This window comes from Rhinoraja longicauda, chromosome 22 (genome assembly GCF_053455715.1).
Source record: "Rhinoraja longicauda isolate Sanriku21f chromosome 22, sRhiLon1.1, whole genome shotgun sequence".
Classification (NCBI taxonomy): Eukaryota; Metazoa; Chordata; class Chondrichthyes; order Rajiformes; family Arhynchobatidae; genus Rhinoraja; species Rhinoraja longicauda.
The window spans coordinates 18914352-18934157 of record NC_135974.1 but is presented as its reverse complement, the minus strand read 5'-3'; positions in this window follow the sequence as shown (position 1 = coordinate 18934157).

The following is a 19806-nucleotide window of genomic DNA, read 5'->3' as shown; positions in this document are numbered from 1 at the left end:
CTTGCTTCCCTTATCCTGGGTAAAACTCTCTATGCATTCATCCCATCAATTGCTCTTATGATTTTATACGATGCTATAAGATTAGTTTGTTTACTTTATTGACAGTGAAAAGCCTTTGCTGCGTGCTAGCCAGTCAGCGGAAATACAATCTATGATTACAACACAGTATACAGATACATGATAAAGGGAATAACATGAATAACGTTTAGTGCAAGATAAAGTCGAGTAAAGTCAGAGATAGGCCGAGGATCTTCAAAGAGATAGGTAGAAGCTCAGGACTGCTCTCTAGTTGTTGGTAGGATGGTTCAGTTGCCTGACAACAGCTGGGAAGAAACTGTCCCTGAATCTGGAGGTGTGCATTTTCGTATGCCTAAAACATTTTATTTACAGGGAATGTTGGAAAGATACGTTTCTAGATCACAATGCAACCTGTATCACAAGGTGGGCTGAAGAGCCTGTTTCCAAGCTGTACAGCTCTATCACTGTCTCCAATGATATTAGTATTGCAAGAGCTACAATTACATTTGTTTGTTCAACTAATTTATACAATATATAAAAACTATGAGAGACATAGATAGAGTAGACAGCCAAAAACCTTTTCCCAGGATGAAAAATCAAATACCAGATACCATAACTTTAAAGTGAGTGTGGCAAAGTTTAAGGAGATGTGCAGCCAATTTTTTTACACAGAGGGTGGTGAGTGTCTTGAACACTCTGCTGGGGGTGATTGTTGAGGCAGATACGATAGTGAGATTTGAGAAGCTTTTGGATAGGCATGTAGATATGCAGGGAGTGGAGGGATGTTGATTATGTGCAAGCAGATAAAAGTTGTTCTTGGCATCGTGGTCAGCATAGACACTGTGGGTATAATAGCTAACACTAAATCATAAATCATATCAAGTTGCTGCTATTACTATGACCTTCACGTATTTTCCCAGCCAAAACATCTTGTGCTTTTTCATAATAGTTTACTGAGAATTGTTAAATTATGTTTGGATTTGTGTTCATATGGGAGGTGATTAACCTTCCCTGTTTGGCAGCTGTTTAAATGAGACACTGATCAGTTTGAAAGTAGTCACCTTAATTTTCAGCAACATAAAAATGGCATAATGTTTCAACTATGCAAAAACAAGATCAATCAAGAATCTGAGCCATAGAATAAGATAAAATATAACTAATAAGGCAGGTTTGTGAGTGTAAATTACGCTTCATTTTCTATTACGAATGTAAACATAATATAATATAAGATAATATGAAAAATAAAGTATGTTATTCTCTGGGCTAAAAACAGATTCATGGAGATATGTACAAACCTTTACAGAATTAAATGAAAGAAAAAAAGAAAAAAAACCCCTGCAAACATTGGAAATATGAGAACCATTTGACAGAAATTGTTGGAAATGCACAGTGCCATTGTCAACATCTATAAAAGTGATGATTTAGGCATACCCTTTCAAAAGAGCAATTTATTTGGTCCATTAAATTAAACTGCTCTTCTTTCACCGAGACAGAGGTGATGACTATAGCCAAATATTTACTTCATTTAGTGCAAAAAATTAGAGGGAAGAAAAACTTTCAATAACATTTTCATCTCAATTCTCTGAGATTAGAGTTGCTGCTTTACAGCGAATGCAGCGCCGGAGACTCAGGTTCGATCCTGACTACGGGTGCTGCACTGTAAGGAGTTTGTACGTTCTCCCCGTGACCTGCGTGGGTTTTCTCCGAGATCTTCGGTTTCCTCCCACACTCCAAAGACGTACAGGTATGTGGGTTAATTGACTGGGTAAATGTAAAAAATTGTCCCTAGTGGGTGTAGGATAGTGTTAATGTGCGGGGATCGCTGGGCGGCGCGGACTTGGTGGGCCGAAAAGGCCTGTTTCCGCGCTGTATATATATGATATGATATGATATGATTTAAGCCTAGCAATTATATTATATTGATAATCCACAAACTGGGAGTATTCAGAAAAAAATAATGGAAAATAAATGTAGTCAGTAGAAATATGGCATGTAACTTAAAAAATGAATTCAGAAATCCTGCCAAAGATCTGAAAACAGGTAATGAGTTATGGGCTGTCGACAGGAGCACACCCTGAGCTCAACGACTGTTTTTCTCTTCTATGCTAACAGTCCTGTTGCCAATTTTAAGCATTTTCAAACCTTCATGTAAACTCAAAAAGGATTGTGTGAATTCCTTTATCTGGTTTTCTGTAACAATTTATCCATAGCATTTAGGTGTGGTTCATATGGTTCTTTTTATTGTCTGCAGCTTCGCCACAATATAATGTAGCGAAAGAATGCACACACAAAATAGTAAGCCTCTATTTCTCTCAACAGATGTGCTGCTTAAGGCATTTACATTGTACTTGTAACATAGTCATTGTTTGCCCAGACTAGATCCAGAAAATAACCTCAAATGATATATGATATTTTCAGAATTGGAATTCTGTTTGAGAAACAGAGAGGAAAAAAACAAATGCATTGAATAAAAAGCCCATAGAATTGTGAGATGACGTAAGGCAGTAACTAGTTCACATTATGGAAGGAAGAGCACTTTTTATATTATCTAACCTAAATGTAGCTCTGCCTCTTACCAGTTTTGATTGGTCCTTAACTATGTTTTGAACCAACCTAACAAGACATTCCATCAATAGTGACATGGAATCAACAAAGAAGGGTCTCGACCCGAAACGTCACCCATTCCTTCTGTCCAGAGATGCTGCTTGTCCCACTGAGTTACTCCAGCATTTTGTGTTTACTGTATATTTCATCAGCACTGCCTGGCCTCACTGGCAGTCAAGCACCCTTTTACTATCTCATTAATCATAGCCTGACAACAAAAGAAGTACCTGATTATTCTAACCCTTTGTTTTCCATGTGGTAACTACTTCTCAATTTATATGAGGTGCATGTTATCGTCAATTTCATGATCTCCAACTTTGTTCACCGAGTCTTGTAAAGGAAATTATCAAAAGTCTTTAGAAATACCCACTGGCTCCCATCCAACTACTCTACCAAAATCATCCACTACGAACTCTAATAGATTAGTCAAACATAATTTTCCTTGCTAAATCCACATTAACTTTGCATAATTATATTATTATTTTCAAAGTATTTTCAATATTTTCTAATTATTTTCTAAGAGGGCGGCACAGTGGTGCAGCAGGAGAGTGGCTGCTTTAGAGCGCCAGGGATCCAGGTTTGATTCTGACTATGGTGCTTTTCTGTACGGAGCTTGTATGTTCTCGCCGTGACCTGCTTGGGTTTTCTCCGGGATTTTTGGTTTCTTCCCAGGTACAGGTTTGTAGCTTAATTGGCTTGGTATAATTGTAAATTGTTCCAATTGTGTGTAGGATAGTGTTAGTGTGTGGGGATCGCTGGTCGGCGTGGACTTGGTGGGCCGAAGGACCTGTTTCCATACTGTATCTCTAAACTAAACTAAACTAAACTAAACTAAACTAAGCTAAACTAAACTATCTTGTTATCAGATCTTTTATTATAGATTCCTGCATTTTCCAAACTACTGATATTAGGTTGGTAGTACCTCTCTCTCCATCTTCCACTCATCAGAAAGCATTCCAGATTCTATTGCACATTATTGTAATATAATGTTGAAAGATTGGTGGTGGGTGGTTGGATTATGGATGATTTATAACAAGTTCACATGTGCATGCTTTTATGGATAACTGCAAAATGGTGGGATGGAAGTCTATAGTTATTTTCCCCACTCTAATATGTCACTCTCTTGATGCTCCTCACATTGGAACAACTAACTAATGATGGATTGTTGATGGGAGCAAACCTGCGAATGATCACACAAGCAAAGGTTCTGACATTTGAACAGTCATAAGTTTCTCAGTTTATGAGTGATTGGTCCTTGGGCAAGGAGCTTGTTAATTGGCCAAGCTACTACAGTAAGTGAAGTAGAGAATATAATATTGGCAGTAAAACTTGCTGCCTTCTGGCCAAGTCATTCATCTATCAGCCCATGAGGGAAGAGTTGGCGGCAGGAGTATACGTTGCTTGGCCAAGTCACTGTTTTTTAACAAACTCTGAGATTGAGACAGGCGTACTGGCAGTAAGAATATCTGCTCATTGGCAAAACCACTTATCTGTCAGATTAAAACACACTGAAACATTCTTATTTGTTTGCAGATCTTGTGTTGGAACCTATTTTGCTGTAAGTGAACTGTTAAAACAAGTTGGAAGATTCAGTTAAAGATCTGAACACAGTAATAAATAATTGTCTGCTGTAAATTAATTTACTGACTTCTCAACTGTAAGACTCTCGCAATGAATGAAAATAACGCAGTGTGTGTAGAAGTTTAGGGAGAGATCAGAAATTGTTGGCTGCGATGATGTTGTTCAAATCGACATGTGATGATGCAAAGCCTTTCAATGTCTTTAGCTAATAAATAGGATTGAATTTGTTAATTGCCTGTCATAGCAGAACTCTTTTGTTAAATGCTATATATTACAGATTGCAGAGAATTTCTTTGATCAGCCAAGCAAATCTGTCAACCTCCATGTGAAATTAAGCTTGACAGTAACAGTTTGAGTCATTGGAGACATGAGTAAGCCTACGCCCATCAATGCAATAGCTGCATCAAATAATCACTTGTTATTGTTGTTGGCTTGGTGAATTGGTTCCAACAACTGTCATGAAATTCAATACCATCCAGGGTATATTAATCCATTTGACTGACACTTCATCATTCTCTTTCTATAGTGCGCAGATGGCTACGGTGCCATCTACAAACTATAGTGCAGATTCCCAAGTTACCTCAACAGCTCTTCCAGCCCTGTGATCTCTACCACTAACAAGGTCAAGGGCAGGAAGTGCATGGGAACACCTATGCAGATCGAATGCAGATCTAGTTCTCTGCAATTTATGGTCAGAAAGAGGGAGACACAAAGTGAACACCGTGCTATTATTCACTTACTTATTTTGGACATTCCTGAAGAAGTTAACACTTCTCATTTCTATTTCCATTTCTATTTGACCTTGAGAAAATGTTTGTGTGCTGTCTTCCTGAATTGTCAGTTGTTGTTGTTGTTGTTAGCACTTCCATAATACTATTAAGTCAGGAGTTTCACTCCTGAAACTCTCCACAATTGAGAGAATAGATATATATTTCCAATTCAGGGTGGTGGGTGACTTTGCGTAGTTTAGTTTAGTTTAGTTTCGTTTAGTTTAGAGATACAGCATGGAAACAGGCTCTTTGGCCCAGCATGCGCCATGCATAGGTGTTCCCATGCACTGTGCAGCTGGTAAAGCTGCTGCCTCACAGTGCCAGAGGTCCAGGTTCAATCCTGACCTCGGGTGCGGTCTATATGGAATATGCACGTTCTCTCTGTGACCACATGGGTTTCCTCTGGGTGCTCCGGTTTCTTCCCAAATCCCAAAGACACATGTGTTTTTGGTTAATTGACTTCTGCATATTTCCCCAAGTGTGTAGGGAGTGAACACAAAATTGGGATAACATAGAACTAGAGTGAACGGGTGATCAATGGACTGTGTGAACTCATTGGGCCGAAGAGCCTGTTTCCATGCTGCATCTCTAAATTAAACTAAACTAAACTAAACTACACTGTCACCCACCACCCTGAATTGGAAATATATCCCTATTCCCTCAATTGTGGAGAGTTTCAGGAGTGAAACTCCCGACTTAATAGTATTATGGGAGTGCTAAAAACAAAAACAACTGACAATTCAGGAAGACAGCACACAAACATTTTCTCAAGGTCAAATAGAGATGGAAATAGAAATGAGAAGTGTTAACTTCTTCAGGAATGTCTGTGGTCTATCTGTTCTACCTGTGGTCAGCAATCCAGGAACTAAAACAAAATGTTGAAGTACCGAACTTCAAGCTTTTTTGTGATATAATAGTATGGTTGGTAGCACTAGTCTATACATATGGTTAAGCGCCAGGATAACATGGAAACCACATGACTGCAATACCAAAGTTAGTATCTGAACTCTCTCGCAAAATATTTGTTTTGCAATCTTTCCAGTTGCACCAAAGATGGTGTAAAGCTGAGACTGTTTCTTCACATTTATTTATATTGCATCAAAATTCATATCTTGCTAAAGCCAAATTGACTTGGAATGGATGAACAATGATGCAAAATAATTAGCAATCAAAAATAATTGTCCGTCAAGAAAAGCTGAAACAAGCAAAATTTGCATCACATTATATGAATAGTCACATGTGATTTGAATTTAATAAGTCCATGCAAAGTCAATAAACATCTGTGATATTCTGAATAAGGACACTAAAAATATTCTTTGTACTCATTGCATTTTTTCACTTTCTAGATTTTTATTTGCATTTAAAAAAAAACCATGACAGATGGGTGGCATGGTGGCGCAGCGGAAGAGTTCCTGCCTTACAATGCCAGAGACCTGGACTATGAGTGCTTGTCTGTATGGAGTTTGTACATTTTCCCCGTGACCTGCATTGGTTTTCTACGGGAGCTCCAGATTCCTCCCACATTCCAGAGGCACAGGTTCGTAGGCTAATTGGCTTGGTATAATTGTAAATTGTCCTGAGAGTGTAGGATAGTGCGTTGGTATGAACTTGATGGGCTGAAGGGCCTGTTCCCATGCTGTAGCTCTAAAACTAGAACTAAAACTAAAATCAGTGGTGGGGAAGATGTTGGAGTCAATTATAAAAGATGAAATTGCGGAGCATTTGGTAGTAACAGGATCGTTCCGAGTCAGCATGGATTTACGAAGGGGAAATCATGCTTGACTAATCTTCGGGAATTCTTTGAGGATGTAACTAGGAAAATTGACAGGGGAGAGCCAGTGGATGTGTTGTACCTTGACTTTCAGAAAGCCTTCGACAAGGTTCCACATAGGAGATTAGTGGGCAAAATTAGAGCACATGGTATTGGAGGTAGGGTACTGACATGGATAGAAAATTGGTTGACAGACAGAAAGCAAAGAGTGGGGATAAATGAGTCCCTTTCAGAATGGCAGGCAGTAACTAGTGGGGTACCGCAAGCTCGGTGCTGGGACCGCAGCTATTTACAATATACATTAATGACTTGGATGAAGGGATTAAAAGTACCATTAGCAAATTTGCAGACGATACAAAGCTGGGTGGTAGTGTGAACCGGAATGGCGGGACTGTCATATGTTGAAAGATTGGAGCAACTAGGCTTGTATACACTGGAATTTAGAAGGATGAGAGGAGATCTTATCGAAACGTATAAGATTATTAAGGGGTTGGACACGTTAGAGGCAGGAAACATGTTCCCAATGTTCGGGGAGTCCAGAACAAGGGGCCACAGTATAAGAATAAGGGGTAGGCCATTTTGAACTGAGATGAGGAAAACCTTTTCAGTCAGAGAGTTGTGAATCTGTGGAATTCTCTGCCTCAGAAGGCAGTGGAGGCCAATTCTCTGAATGCATTCAAGAGAGAGCTAGATAGAGCTCTTAAGGATAGCGGAGTCAGGGGGTATGGGGAGAAGGCAGGAACGGGGTACTGATTGAGAATGATCAGCCATGATCACATTGAATAGCGGTGCTGGCTCGAAGGGCCGAATGGCCTTCTCCTGCACCTATTGTCTATTGTCTATAAGACAGCAAAATCCTATTAAATAAACTTGAGTGATATTGTTATCAGTAATCTCTGCCTAAATCTACACTGAGGATCTGAACAGTCAAATGTTACACTGCAATTTCGAATCACATTTGAAATTAAGAACAGTTCTCTGCAGAACATATTGGAATTTGTTTTAAAAACGTTATTTATAACCTGGATTTAATCAACATCCTCCTACAATTACTTGCATCAACATTAATTCATTCTCCATAAGTAATGAGTATCATAATGTTGATTTTGAATTCCATCTCGGCTGGGTTTTGGCTGAGATTTATTTCTACCTCTAACTTTTACAAAAAAAAGTAGGAATGAAAACAAAGTGATCTCCCTGTTATGAGCATAATGGTTTATCCACAAAATTATAGAACAGGGCAAAAATTCAAATGCAGAAACAAATACTGCATTGAAGATTCTGCAGGGTCAACCTGAAATTACCAAGTTGCGACAATGATTGGATATGAACTATTATTAAAGCAAACTCTTCATGTAATGAATATTTCAAGTTTGCAACACTGTTAGTGCTAATTTAGAGGGCCTCTGATGCAGTGAAACTAACTTTATAATAATATTTTGATATGGCAACCATTATCCCATGACAAATGGATTCCATTACAGCGCAAATATGGAGTATTGGTAAGTGATAATAAAACACAGAAGACTTGAAACAGGATGAACACATTACTGAATAGTTTTACCATATATGGCTTTGGTTATTTCCAGGGAGAAGTCCAAATGTTGAACTTGATTAAAATACTTTCAGTTAAAATGGAAATAATTATGTGATGTAAGTTTGGGGAGATAAACCCCAGCATGTAACTTTATGAGCTCTGAGGTTTTTGAAATAATTATATTTTTAAAGAGAATAATCATACCACCTGCCAATGGACATTGAAATATTAGATATCCCAAGGCACTGTGCAAAGTCATTTGGATGGTTAGAGGCATTTTGTCTGTTTCTACTCCCTCCTCAATCCCTTCAGTTGAAGTCCCCATTCATGTTTTCATCTTTGGGTATGATTTTGCCAGCACTTTCCTGAGCATCCAGAGTAAATCCCACATGTGCTGGCTGCCCATATTCCTTCATACTGTATCCTACTCACCTGTCACCAATGTCCTCATCTTCAGAGTTAGAGCCCGTCCATGGCTGTGCTCCACAGTTATCCCCTGAAACCGCACCTACCAATGATTGTGAAATGTGCTTAATGTGCCGGCATTACTGCTGATTCTGCCATCAACCACAGAATCATTGCTCCTCACTTCACTCTGCATAACTCCCACAGCCTGCCTTAACGTTGACATATGTCATAACTCTCTCGATTCCAGCCTTCATCAAGACCTAGAGTCATAGTCACAGAGTGATACAGTGTGGAAACAGGCCCTTCGGCCTAACTTGCCCACACCGACCAACATGTCCCAGCTACACTCGTCCCACCTGCTAGTCTTTGGTCCATATCCCTCCAAACTTATCCTATCCATGTACTTGTCTAACTGCTTCTTAAATGTTGGGATATTCTGTGTCTCAACTACACCCATCACCCTTTGTGTGAAAAAGTTACCCCTCAGATTTCTATTAAATCTTTTCCCCTTCACCTTAAACCTATGTCCTCTGGTCCTTGATTCACCTACTCTGGGCAAGAGATTCTGTGCATCTACCCAATATATTCCTCTGATGATCTTATACACCTCTATAAGATCATTCCTCATCCTCCTGCACACCAAGAAATAGAGTCCTAGCCCACTCAATCTCTGCCTGTAGCTCAGCCCCTCTTGTCCTGGCAACATCCTCGTAAATCTTCTTTGTACCCTTTCCAGCTTAACAACAACTTTCCTATAACACGGTGCCCAGAACTGAACACAATACTCTATATGTGGCCAAACCAACAACTGCAACATGACCTCCCAACTGCATCATGGAATGAGAATTATCTTCCTATATAAAGTATTTTATGTATATAGTTACCTTAAAGGTGGAATATAACTCATTTCCTTTGATGTGCAAATAACATCTTCACATGTCCTATACTGTAAAACCGAAGGCCAGTCACAGACAATTAACTAGATCAGAAATTAGATTACAGCATTTTAATTTATCCTCTGGTAACTATATGGTGGATAATGCATTTTCAACCCCGGAAGTCATTGGGAGTGCTTGCCAAAGGTTGTCTAATGTAATGTTGTATCCTTATTGTTTTGATATGGTTATGCTTTATTCTTAATTGTCAACTGTATGTTTGTGGTGTCGTTTATGAGCGGAGCACCAAGGCACATTCCTTGTATATGCACATACTTGGCCAATAAACTTATTCATTCATTCATTCATTCATTCATTCATTCATTCATTCATTCGCCACCAAATGTTATACTTACCATTAAAGTTACGGCAGGCACCATTAGGATCATCATGTCTGCACACATTTCAAACTGCTTGGCTTAGACTTCCATTGTCTCCTGCCAAACTGTCATTTTCAAGAACAACTTTCAGCCCAGGCTACTTATGGTTGTTTTTTTAGCTTCAAATTTAAAGAGCAAGATAGAGCTATCAAAATCATGGTAGAGCAAATTTGACGGCAACTTCAGGACATCTCAATAGTTCAACTGTTTCCTTCTCCTGCACAAGGGAGATTGTATTGTATTGTAGTGACCTCAGACTGCTGTGTATTGGACAGGATCTTACAGGTCCAACGAGCTTGCCAGTAAACCGCCAACTACAACTGTCTGTCACACATATGCTTGGCTATTCTAATGATGCAATTATAAAGAAAGCCCATCAATGCCTCTACTTCCTGAAAAGATTGCAGAGATTCGGTATGTCAGAGAATAAAGTCTTGAACTTCTACATGTGTACAGTAGAGAGCATATTGACTGGTTGCATCATGGCCTGATTTACCAACTTGAGTGCCCAGGAGTGAAAAAGACTGCAAAAAGTGAACATTGTCCAGTCCATCATGGATACTGACCTCCCCACCATCGAAGGGATTTACAGGAGCCATTGCCCCAAAAAGGCAGCCAGCATCATCAGATAAAGTCCAGGTTCAGGACCAGCTTCTTCCCCACAGCCATTTGAAGCACATAGACTTGGGAGCATTGGTTTTGTTGTTTTGCACTATTATTATTTGTTTGTTTTTATGTGTGTGTGTGTGTATACATTCTGAACTTCTATTTGCTTAGTATATTCTTTACAGAGTACTATGTTTACATATTTTGTTGAGCTGTTGCAAGTTAGGATTTTATTGTTCTGTTTGGGACATACGACAATAAAACACTCTTGATCCCTGACTCCTCAACCATTCACATCTTTCACATGACATTCCTGGAGGTGCTGCCACACACTCTTACACTTGATTGTAATCAAGCATAGTCCCTTCCTTCACTGGATAGCAAGCAACAAAAACTTTTCACTATATCTCAGTACACGTGATAATGATAAACTAAACTAAACTGATTAGTTTCATTGTTGCACTTTAATAATTATTCCACTACTTTGGATTGCACTATTCTGTATGTTTTATTATTTCCTTCTGTTTGCAATTTATTTTGTCAATTTCATGTGAATGGGGAATTTCACTGCACCCTAGTGCATATGAAAATATACTAAACAGACAATCTGTATAGTAAAAGGAATAGAACTAGCTATCTGCAGGCAAGTTTAAGATTTCTGCGTAGGTAAGTCTGTAAAAGGGTCTCGACCCGAAACATCACCTATTCCTTTTCTCCAGAGCTGCTGTCTGACCCGCTGAGTTGCTCCAGATTTTTGTGTCTATCTGCCCTTGACTACACATGTATGGGAAGTCCTGAACTTAATACCATTTGATTGAGCAAATGCCAGCCAATCAAAGCAGAATTGTTGGCATTTACCACCAAAACATGCATTATTGATTTACCAGCTTGGGGATGCATATATTTATTTAAATTTGATGAGCTGAATTGACAAAGTCTCTTGTGGGGTAAACATTTACGCAATAGCTTAATGAATAAAAATAATTATTATCACTGATGTTTATAATGAAAGCTTCCATCACTGAATTAAGGGGAAGCACATCTGAAAAGCAGATGTTTCTGAGATTCTTGGCTCTGTTGGAAACTCAATGCAATGGAGCTCATATGTTTGGCTAGTCTCTAGTTCTTCTGTTCTCTATTCTTGGTCAGTTGATCCATCTGAAAGATACTGGCTAAATCAAAAACGTAGTAAGGTGATAACAAGTCTGTCACTTTGTATGAAGTTAAACAAAAGATTGAAAGCTGAAGTTGTAGATGCGAAGTGAATTATTCCTGATAATTCAGTGGCTGGCAAACTAAGCATGAATTGTAGCTGGTCTGACCACTCAAAATGCAATTTCTCGTGGGAAGTATTCCACAAAGGATTGGGAAATCTAAACTTCCAGGAGCTGAGATGGCAGTTTGCAATTTATTTTCAAGAAAAAACAGATAATAAGAAAGATATTCCCATCATTGTTTTAATTGGCAGTATTTCCACTAAACAAGCACACAGAGCCAAAGGGGTAGCATTAGTTTAGCGCTGTACCCTTAATTGACAAATACACCACTAAATAGATTAGATTCTACAGGTTTTTTTTCCTTCTCCATTAATGGGTGTAAAATTCTTTGTAAGTATGCAACTTAAATAGGGAGAAACGTTCCATTCTTTATGTTGATTAGCAAATATGTTAACTTGATCCTCACTGGTTGAACTGAACTGAAGAAAGATAGCACTGGATCGTCTCATGAGGAGTGGGAAAGAAAATCACCTTCTCATGCAGCTGGGAATATAATGCGATTTATAGTTCCAAGTTATGAACAGAATGATGATTCTGATAATGCATTTCTGTTTAAAAAAAAGCCTTTTCCCTTCAGTGATTCAGAGGCTTATACTAAGACAAGAAAGATGGCATTGAAATTTCCTTTTAATGTTCCAAAGCAAAATAAACTTCAGCTGCTTTGGTCAATTGAAGATGTACTTTTATCACGAAATATAACCAATCTAAAATTATTTTGCACAATCACAAGTGCACAGTCTTCATATTTTGGCGCCGTTTACAAAGAAAAAGTCCGAAGTTCAAAGTCTGTTCCGCATGCCGGAAGTACTGCAGTGCCCTTGCAGGTGGATCCCTTCTGTGCTGTTTAGTTTAGTTTAGTTTAATTTAGTTTAGTTTAGAGAGGCGGTGCGGAAACGTGCCCTTTAGCCCACCGAGTCCGCACCGACCAGCGGTCCCTGAAGATTAACACTATCCTACACACACTAGGGACAATTTACACTTATACCAAGCCAATTAACCTTCATACTTGTACGTCTTTGGAGTGTGGGAAGAAACCAAAGATCTCGGAGGTCACAGGGAGAACGCATAAACTCCATACATTCAGCACCCGTAGTCGGGATCGAACCCGGGTCTCTGGCACTGCAAGGCTGTCAGACAGCAACTCTACCACTGCGACACCGTGCCCGCCACCATTTAGTTCAGCATAGTGCAGTTCAAGGTATTGTCAAAGGGAGACACAAAATGCTGGAGTAACTCAGCGGGTCAGGCAGCATCTCAGGAGAGAAGGAATGGGTGACGTTTCGGGTCGAGACTCTTCTTTAGACTGATTTCCTATTGTCAAAGGGACTGGTATTGATAGCACACAATGACAACTGAGATTTGACTCACTTTAAAATTAAGAAAAAAGCATGTAATTAAGATGAAACTGAGGAATTGGATTGCCAATGATTTTAATTCAAAACAAGGATGGAACTACCATTCTCCTGCAACTCCTCATACAAACAAATGTTTTTAAATTGAACTGGTGCAATCTAAGACATATTTTCAAATTGAACTGGATTGATCAGGAAAGGCATAAAACATTTTTTTTTGCATCCTGATTGGGACCGCAGTGAAAGACTACAATTGGAGCAAGTTGGGATTAGAACACAATCCATCAGAAAGAATTGTTAGGGCTGGGTGCTTTTGCCTTAATTCTCATGAAGCATGTCAGTTCTTAAAGGAACAGCGAATGTGTAGATCTAAAATGTATTTAGCATGTTGAATGTTAATGTGTGATATTTCTACATAAAAGGCACACCTAATTCCGTTGAGGATAACTGAATCATTAAGCAGAGAACCCCATTTGTTGCTAATTCAGATTTGTCACCTGCACAATTAGTTTCATGGAAATTACATCTTCCTATCAAGCTCTACATTCGCATGCATTGTGTGGACTTATGTCAGGACTTATCCAATAAATCTGATATTAATTTATAAACCAAAAGTTAATTTGGGAACCATTTCATCACTGCTGGTTCACCCCTCTGCCATCATTCCAAGTGTGGAGTCCTATCTTTCAACAAAAAATTGCTGACGATTTAATAAAACCTAAAATAAATTTTACTGACTCCCTTCATTCTCTCTCTCTCTATCTCTCTAAACTAATTCCCTGTCATTACTCCATTAGTGTCCATGTTGACTTGATTTCACACAATATCTTATGATTGCTTTTTATTTCTTGTGCACGTACACCTTACCAATTGGTTGAAAAGATACATAGTTGCTTGAGCTGTTCACTGAGATTCCAGATATTCTGATGAGAATAATAAGAACCAAAGTGCTGGAAGAACACAGCAGGTCTGGCAGCATCTGTGGAATGAATACACAAACAATATTTTGGGCTCGGACTCAGAGCCGCTGTTGCAGAGCACTGTGACCGACATGCCATCATGTAGAAGCCTCAATATTCCGATGTACTTGTCTTGGCAGCCTTACCTTGATAGTATGCTCCAAAGAGCCTGGTGGTCTACCGTGTCAAGAGACTTTGTCAGGTCTATGAAGGCCGTGTACAAAGGCTGCCTTTGTTCACAGCATTTTTCCTGGAGTTGGCGTGCTGTGAATATCATGTGTGCTGCACCTCTGGATGGGCGGAAGCCACGCTGTGATTCTGGGAGTGCTTCCTCAGGCAGTGGTAGCAGTCGGTTTGCGAGGACACAAGCAAGGATTGCCTGTTGTTGGCAGGAGTGAGATGCCCCTGCAGTTTCCACATTCAACCTTGTCCCCCTTCTTTAAAATGGTCACTATTAGAGCATCCCTGAGCAATGAGGGAAGTTCTTTTTCCCAGACCTTGAGGAGTAGAGCGTGGATGTGGTACAGGAGCTCCGGTCCACCTTCCTTTAAGATCTCAGCTGGGATCCCATCTGGACCGGTGGCCTTGTGGTTCTTAAGGCTCCTGATGGCATCTTGAACCTCTGTCATAGTGGGAGGTTCCTCCATATCTTCTCTGATGGGACTCAGGGATGTGGCTGGTTCAGTTGTGCTGTCACGGTTGAGGAGTTGCTGGAAGTGCTCCTTCTATCGGGCGTTAATGGACTCATTGTCCTTCAGCAGTTCCTGCCCGTCCTTTGCAGGGGGTTTAAGCTGCGGCAGCTTGGACCATAGACGGCCGAAGTAGCGCTGAAAAAGCTTCTGGTGCCACCTGAGTCTGCCAGTCTCTGGATTTTCAGAGCCTTTTCTGTCCACCAAGAGTTCTTAAGCTCCCTCACCCGGCTCTGGATGTCCGCCTTGGCTCTGGAATGAGCAGCTCACTCACCTAGGATAATAAATGTTGACCATCTCTACAGCAGCTCAGTTGACGAGGACTGATTTATGTGCATCTCCTCACTTCCTTCGGTCAACAACCAACTCTTTGATCTTTAAGGGCTAGGTTGCTGACAACACAAGGTTCTCGAGCTACTTCCTCTATTTTATCCCATCATTGTTATTGATCCAACTGACAATAGTGGTATCATTAGCTCTCCATTGCTGGATGGTTCATCGAGTGTCATGTTGGAGTAGCAACTCATTGAAACAAATGAATAGATACAATCACTCTCTGAATAGATACCGTCCCAATCTGAATACAGTCCCCATCTGTTCTTCAACTCTGTGCCAGGTACAAGTAGACAGAGTGGGGAGTCATGTCAGTTATGGTTTTAGAATGGTTGCGTTTTCTTCTTTTTTGATTGGAAAGAGGAATAGATCGGGTCTCGTGCCCAGAGTAGGTGAATCGAGGACCAGAGGACATAGGTTTAAAGTGAAGGGGAAAAGATTTAATAGGAATCTGAGGGTTAACTTTTTCACACAAAGGGTGGTTGGTGGATGGAACGAGCTGCCAGAGGAGGTAGTTGAGGCAGGGACTATCCCAATGTTTAAGAGACAATTAGACAGGTACATGGATAGGACAGGTTTGGAGGGATATGGGCCAAACACAGGCAGGTGGGACTAGTAGCTGGGAAGTGTTGGCCGGTGTGGGCAAGTTGGGCCAAAGGGCCTGTTTCCACGCTGTATCATTCTATAACTCTATAATTGTTCAGCTTGGAACTTCTCACCTTTAAGTGCTGCTTTGACTTTTGGCTTCTGCTAGGAAGCTTTGCCTTCTTTAAATATGGTTAATCATATCCCACCAATATCAGTTAACAATGTGGGTTAAATAGATCCCACCTTGTAAACAGTCACTATCACCTTTGCACCCGTGATTGATTATAGAAACTCACTGTTGAGCCCAATGTAAACTTTCTTCATTGTCACTCGAGATACTGAGCATGCTTAGCACAATACAGTCTTAAAGAGGAAATACGTACAGTGTTCTTAAAAAGGAAATGTACTAAACTAACATCGAAATACCATGAAATTACATAGGAAAAACCACACGAGCAATGTTAAATGTGTTCCCTTTTTCTATTAATAATTTCACTATTTTGGACTTGCATGATGCCTGGTGCCATTAATGAAAAAATCTTGTTTTCCCCACCTTCCCCTCAGCTAACAATTCTACATTTCCTTATCGTCATCCGCTTTGATCTGTCATATTCACACCTTACCCTTCTATATCTCTAGTCTCCCTCTCCCCTGACTCTCAGTGAAGAAGGGTCTCGACCCAAATCATCACCCATTCCTTCTCTCCAGAGATGCTGCCTGTCCCGTTGAGTTATTCTAGCATTTTGTGTCTATCTTCTGTGTGAAGCAGCATCTGTCTTTTAGTCTTTTAGGACCGAGATAAGAAAACATTTCTTCACACAGAGAGTGGTGAGTCTGTGGAATTCTCTGCCACAGAAGGTAGTTGAGGCCAGCTCATTGGCTATATTTAAGAGGGAGTTAGATGTGGCCCTTTTTGCTAAAGGGATCAGGGGTATGGAGAGAAGGCAGGTACAGGCTACTGAGCTGGATGATCAGCCATGATCATATTGAATGGCGGTGCAGGCTCGAAGGGCCGAATGGCCTACTCCTGCACCTATTTTCTATGTTTTCTATGTTTCTATCTGCAGTTGCTTCCTACACATCTTGTTTTTGATATTGGGTCATGTGCTGCTGAGGATCTTACAGTATCATTTCAATGTTACGACAAGCCAGTACGACAAGCCTTCGGCATCAGATAGGGTAATGCGAGGCATTGGAGAACGCAAGTGGAGAACCCATGTCTGTAAAATCCAGGCCAATAATATGGGCACCTTCTGCTGAAATGAGAGTAGGCAGATCATCTTTTGAAATCTATTAGGTTTATCTTGGGCCAATAAACTGCTTTGCAATGGTGAAATTACCTCCGACCAAGGAGCATTTTGGATTGGGAAATAAATACTCTGAATGCTATTTTTGGAAAGCAAGTAGTGATAACCTTAAATATTATAGGAAAAAATGATAATGAATAACTAATTGTAGTATCCATATAAATCTTGGAAGTGGAAACCACAAATCAAACTGAAACTAAACCCATCATGTGGGCATAAATGATTTTCTGACAGTCCAATGATACACAAAGCTGACCGATATCTATCACCTCCCTGATATGTTTAAAAATAACTGGATATCATTTGTGAGCTGGGACCAGCTAAAGTATTTTTATGAAGTCATCAAGGAATTTCTTTATATCCTGACTTAGTATGGCACTATTAAGCTGGCTTGACAATATATATTTTTCACAAATTACCTGAACAACTGTAAAAGGGATTGTAATGCCTTAGATATTTTTATCCTTGAGATACCGAAAGAGCAGTTGCACTGGTCCTCACAGTCCCAATATAAGCATTAAAGTGTGCCAGGTTCCCAATATCACTAATATGCTTAAACACACTTTTGGAGGTGTATTTAAACAGCTGTATTCACAAGCATGGACTCACATCCAGGACAATCAAAAATGACTGCAAACCCAAGTCATGTACCTGTAATGCTAGGCAAAAATTAATGCTTTGAACTTCATTTGAACTTCCAATCAATAGACTTTTTTAAAGCGGGTTCCTAGCTTTTGTGTTTTTAAATGGAATCTAGATTTTCTTTCAGTGCTTTTCATCTAAAATCATCCAAGGAAATCTCTGAAACAGAATTGATCACATTTCTCTCTTATTGTGTTTTTATTTGCTCAAAGAATTGATGGTGAGGTGGAAGAAAATAAGTTAGATAACTGAGCATTTAGCAACACATAAATCTATGCACTGCATCATGTGCACGGAGCTCAGCAGTGTGATAGAAGAAAGCAAATAACAAAAGGCTTCAAGGGTCAAGGGCATGGCATAACTTAGAAATGACCTGGAGTAGGCAAATACACAAGACAAAAAAAGGTACTTTATAGGATAACAGCATCATTCATCGCATAAATAACCTTGACATATGTCCTGCAGCATGGACAGATGAAATGATAGATAAAGTTAAGTGATCAGTGCAAGTTGAGTTCATTGTGTTTAGTCTTCCTGGATGGCTCATAAGGGAACAAAATGATAACATTTCATGGGATGTTGATAGACCTGATTGTATCTACATTCACAGACCAGAGCACACCTCTCAGTAGGGTTTCATCCTCCATATCCATTTCCTCCACAGTATGAAATCATTTCAATTACAACCTCTATAAAACTTGCTTGTTAAGGGCTCTGCAAACTTTCCCACAGACTTCCATAACACTGTGCGCTTTTCCTAAAGACAGAAAGAATAAAGATGAAAGCCAAAATCTGCAAGATAAAATCAGACAGATACCAATTGTAATGTTGGCCAAAAGCAAAATAGTTATAAAACCAGAAATGTGTTTGATGACAACTATATCATTGTTTATCCAGCAAGAAAAATGGATTCAACATTTTTCATCAAAACAGATTTGGTTTTAAAATCACAACTGAAATACTTTTCACTGACCCATGAGATGGCATTAAATGTTTAGCCCATATTCCCAGTTGTAATAAAGAATTCAGTCTTCAATTTTGCCAAACACTACACACCCTTTCTGAAGTTCCAGTAAATCAACTGTTTAATTTACATTGAATCTGTAGTTAGCAAAACAAAGTATTTACACAGAAATAATTAACAGAATCTTGGTAGTTAATCATGTTCTAGTTGAGAAGAATGTTACAGGGCATTTAGATTCAGATTTAAAGGCATTCTCATTCAGAAGTCAAATCATCATTTCAGATCAATCTTTTCCTCCTTGCCAGAGACTTGGATGCATGATAGCATTAAATAAAAGGGGTTAGATTACTAAACCACCCACCAACACATAAACAAGCAAGCAACATTATGCATTGAAACATAACACTAATCCAGAGAAAGAAAAGGTTGCTGTTAGTTACTGTTAGTTACTGCTAGACACACACACAATATTATGAAATGGCATTTATTTTTTACATAATAAAAGCACTTGTATAATTGAAAATAAAAAAAATGCTGATGCTGCAAATCTGAAATAAAATCAGAAAAAGAACCTGGAAGCATCAAAAAGTCAGACATAATCTGTGGAAAGAAAAATAGACCTAATGTTTCAGATCGAAGATCATTCATTTTACTTGGGTTTGGAGGTTTGAATCTGAGGTGCCAGACCTGCCAAAGTAAAGTTACATTCCTCCACTGATGACTAGCTTAATGGTAAAACCAGGGGTGGGAGCTGCTTTACATCCTCGTCGTCCACCCTGGGTAGTTCTACGGAACTGGAAAAATTTGCAGCAAAGCGTCAACTATGGTATTCTGAAGCACCAATTGCCACTTTCGACTGTTGTAGTTGACATACGAAAGAAAGAAGAAGGTAAAACCTGAAGCTTCAAAGAATTTCAACTGTCTGAGTTTTCATGAGTCTAACTTAAAGATAGAGAAGACTGGAAATCATAATGCTTTAAACAGCGGCTGTAGAGAAACAAAGTGTTTCATGTTGGTGACTTTTCAGTTATTCTGTTTCTCTCTTCAGAAAGAGACAAACTCTGTTCAGAGAGACCAGCTCTTGT